Below are 4,433 nucleotides of genomic sequence, written 5' to 3'. Positions count from 1 at the left end.
TCTAACGATGGTCCATAATTGGAATGAGTTGAGTATAAATCCTTCAACAAGGATCAAGTGGAGGGCAAGTCTGGTGCCAGCAGCCGCGGTAATTCCAGCTCCACTAGCGTATATTAAAGTTGTTGCGGTTAAAACGTTCGAAGTTGATTGCCCGTCCAGACACGTGACCGCCACGGGCGCCCGGTTACACGCCGGGGCCGTTCGTGCGCGCGCTCACGGCTGCGACTCACAATGGTGTACTTGGGCGTTACTCTGTGAACGAGTACCGTGCTACCGGTTAACTCCGGCACGGGCTCCTCATGGTGCTCAAGATACTCACATTTACCTTGAACAAATTAGAGTGCTCAAAGCAGGCTAAGACAAAGCGTCCGGCCCCCCCGTGGGGTTGGCGTTGGCCGAGAATAATCTTGCATGGAATAATGGAATATGACCTCGGTTTATACGATTTCGTTGGTTTGTCAGAAACCTAGAGGTAATGATTAACAGAAGTAGTTGGGGGCATTGGTATTACGGCGCGAGAGGTGAAATTCGTAGACCGTCGTAGGACCAACTGAAGCGAAAGCGTTTGCCATGGATGCTTTCTTTAATCAAGAACGAAAGTTAGAGGATCGAAGGCGATTAGATACCGCCCTAGTTCTAACCGTAAACGATGCCAATTAGCAATTGGGAGACGCTACCCCTATTCGGTGCTCTCAGTCGCTTCCGGGAAACCAAAATCGGGTTCCGGGGGAAGTATGGTTGCAAAGTTGAAACTTAAAGGAATTGACGGAAGGGCACCACAAGAAGTGGAGCTTGCGGCTTAATTTGACTCAACACGGGAAAATTTACCAGGTCCAAACTTATCGAGGTAAGACAGATTGATAGCTCTTTCTCAAATTTAAGGGTAGTGGTGCATGGCCGTTCTTAGTTCGTGGAATGATTTGTCTGGTTAATTCCGATAACGAACGTGACTCAAACATGCTAACTAGAACGCTGTCAGCAGTGCGCCTCCGGGCGCACCTGACGTTACAGCCGGGCGGCGCCTTCACGGGCGGTCGTCGGCTACGTTTGCCCTGCTTAGCGGGACAACTTGTGTTTAGCAAGCTGAGAATGAGCGATAACAGGTCCGTGATGCCCTTAGATGTTCTGGGCTGCACGCGTGCTACAATGTGGGTCGCAGCGTGTTCTCGCCAATAGGCGCCCCCATTCCGAGAGGAACGGGAAATCACTAAAATGCCCATCTAGTCGGGATTGGGGACTGCAACGGTCCCCATGAACCTGGAATTTCTAGTAAGCACTAGTCATTAGCTAGTGCTGATTACGTCCCTGCCCTTTGTACACACCGCCCGTCGCTACTACCGATGGATTATTTAGTGAGGTTTCTGGAGGCTTACCTTCCGCGGTTCCTTCGTGAGCTGCAGCTGGCATGGCTGAAGTTGACCGAACTTGATGATTTAGAGGAAGTAAAAGTCGTAACAAGGTTTCCGTAGGTGAACCTGCGGAAGGATCATTACTGATGATCGTCCGCGAGTGACCAACCATGGGCTGCCTTCGGTGTAGCTCGGTCGCTCGCTTGCTATGTGTCAGAATTTGTTGAAAGCCAACTCGTTCGTTGTACACTTTGATGGGTGACCATCACTGTGTCCCCGTGCCGAGCTAGATCTCCCCTAGCCGTAAGGCACTTGAACGCCCCTTCGACGACGAGTTGCATGTGTGTGGTATGTGTCAGAATCTGGTGAAGCTTTCTGCATGTGATGTGCCTTGTGTGGATCCGTGGCCATTGCATTGTGTCTGGTGCTTAGATACCCAGACACTTAGAACGCTTGCGCGGAAAGCAAACTCGATCGTTGTACACTTTGATGGGTGACCATCACTGTGTCTCCGTGCCGTGCTAGATCCCCCCTAGCCGTAAGGCACTTTGAACGCCCCTTCGACGACGAGTTACAAGAGTGTGGTATGTGTCAGAATCTGGTGAAGCTTTCTGCATGTGATGTGCCTTGTGTGGATCCGTGGCCATTGCATTGTGTCTGGTGTGTAGGTACCCAGACACTTAGAACGCTTGCGCGGAAAGCAAACTCGATCGTTGTACACTTTGATGGGCAACCATCACTGTGTCTCCGTGCCGTGCTAGATCTCCCCTAGCCGTAAGGCACTTTGAACGCCCCTTCGACGACGAGTTACAAGAGTGTGGTATGTGTCATAATCTGGTGAAGCTTTCTGCATGTGATGTGCCTTGTGTGGATCCGTGGCCATTGCATTGTGTCTGGTGTGTAGGTACCCAGACACTTAAGCAAACTCGATCGTTGTACACTGTGATGGGCGAGCATCACTGTGTCTCCGTGCCGTGTAAGAGCTCCCCTGGCCATCAGGCACTTGAAAGGTCCTTCGACGACGAGTTACAATAGTGGTGTGTTAGATACGTCAGGTGATGGTATCTACTGTTGTGCAATACGTATCCGGCCACGGCACGGAACGAACGGGAACTGTGGTGCAGACATACAAAGAGTTAAGCCTATTAGTCATTAACTCTAAGGACGGGGCCATGGGGCGGTACGCAAAGGATACGGATGAGCGAGTATGCAGGCCCAATACTCAATAGCTCGATCCGATCCAAGCACATGAGTTGACTGCGGCGCCAGGTTAACCAATGTGCTAGATTCTATTTGGCCAGTAGAATCTTGTGTCTTATGCGATTTGATACCAAGACACCAGAACGAAAGTTAGTTGAAGAGTTATTAAACTCTTATGAAGTATGGTTGTGCAATCACAACTTATGACTTTAACCTATAAAGTGGATATGGACTTGCAATTATAACATGGAATCTCTACACACCCCATGAGCTCGATCCAATCCACGCACACGAGTTGCCTGAGTAGCGACAGGTATACCGATGTGCAATACGTATCCGGCCACGGCACGGAACGAACGGGAACTGTGGTGCAGACATACAAAGAGTTAAGCCTACTAGTAATTAACTCTAAGGACGGGGCCATGGGGCGGTACGCAAAGGATACGGATGAGCGAGTATGCAGGCCCAATACTCAATAGCTCGATCCGATCCAAGCACATGAGTTGACTGCGGCGCCAGGTTAACCAATGTGCTAGATTCTATTTGGCCAGTAGAATCTTGTGTCTTACGCGATTTGATACCAAGACACCAGAACGAAAGTTAGTTGAAGAGTGATTAAACTCTTATGAAGAATGGTTGTGCAATCACAACTTATGACTTTAACCTATAAAGTGGATATGGACTATCAATTATAACATGGGGCACACACCATGTTCTCGATCCAATCCACGCACACGAGTTGCCTGAGTAGCGACAGGTATACCGATGTGCAATACGTATCCGGCCATAGGCACGGAACGAACAGGAACTGTGGTGCAGACATACAAGGGCCATGGGGCGGTACGCAAAGGATACGGATGAGCGAGTATGCAGGCCCAATACTCAATAGCTCGATCCGATCCAAGCACATGAGTTGACTGCGGCGTCAGGTTAACCGATGTGCTAAGAGAGTTGTTCCTGGGCCTTCAAAGTGACTTCAAAACTATCTTAGCGAATGGTGGCCATGGGCGTAGACATGAGCCACAAGTCACAAGGCCTGGGACTATTGGGTAATAAAGACAACTTAGTCAGAAAGTTAGTCTTTGGACGTACCACCGGGATTGTGTTACATTGGGAACCTTACTATAAAACCCTAGGCAGGGGATCACTCGGCTCATGGATCGATGAAGACCGCAGCTAAATGCGCGTCACAATGTGAACTGCAGGACACATGAACACCGATAAGTTGAACGCATATTGCGCGTCGGACGATTAAACCCGGCCGATGCACACATTCTTGAGTGCCTATCAATTCCTTGATATACAACAAACCAAACTTCAGGGTGGAGCGTGCCACAATAGAACACTATGGCGAGCAGCCCGTCTAGTGTCGTGGGGGAAACACGCTTCCACACTGTGCATAATGGCGTGCTCGGGACCTTTGTTGGGACCGCAGGGCGCTGAAAGTAAAGGGGTGAACCGCATAAATCGCACGCACGTAAACGCGCACACACACAAATAGAGTGAGACGTATCGTAGGATACCGCTAAGAGTACGTTGTGAAACATGGGGAAATTCAATCGAAAACCTCTTTGATGTCCAAGATTTCGTTGACCGTATCCGTCGTAATACTGGATCAACGTGCTTGGGGGAAAACGTCAAAGGGTTTTATAATAGTGGTGCATGATTAACCCATCGATGCCCGAGGGGAACATGTTGTCCAATACAATAGTGGTGCAGTTGGCTCGACATGCTCGGGGGGAGACATCGTGGGTCCAAGTCGACCAAGTCGACCGGGAGTTGTTGTTGAGAGATCGAATCAAAACGATGCCGAGCGGAACTCGTTGTCCTTATTGGAGTGATATTCGGACAACGTGCTCGGGGGGGCCATCGTTGATTCAAAAA

General features: G+C 49.7%; 1 non-coding gene across 1 annotated transcript; it reads left to right on the top strand.

Moving 5' to 3' along the window:
• Positions 1–3,677: 3,677 nt before the first annotated feature.
• Positions 3,678–3,835, top strand: LOC125773957 (5.8S ribosomal RNA). The gene has a single exon (XR_007420495.1). It is a non-coding gene; the product is annotated as a 5.8S ribosomal RNA (ribosomal RNA).
• Positions 3,836–4,433: the final 598 nt, after the last annotated feature.

Source organism: Anopheles funestus (genome assembly GCF_943734845.2).
Source record: "Anopheles funestus chromosome X unlocalized genomic scaffold, idAnoFuneDA-416_04 X_unloc_66, whole genome shotgun sequence".
In the NCBI taxonomy this organism is placed as follows: Eukaryota; Metazoa; Arthropoda; class Insecta; order Diptera; family Culicidae; genus Anopheles; species Anopheles funestus.
This window is presented reverse-complemented; position numbering and strand designations above follow the sequence as displayed.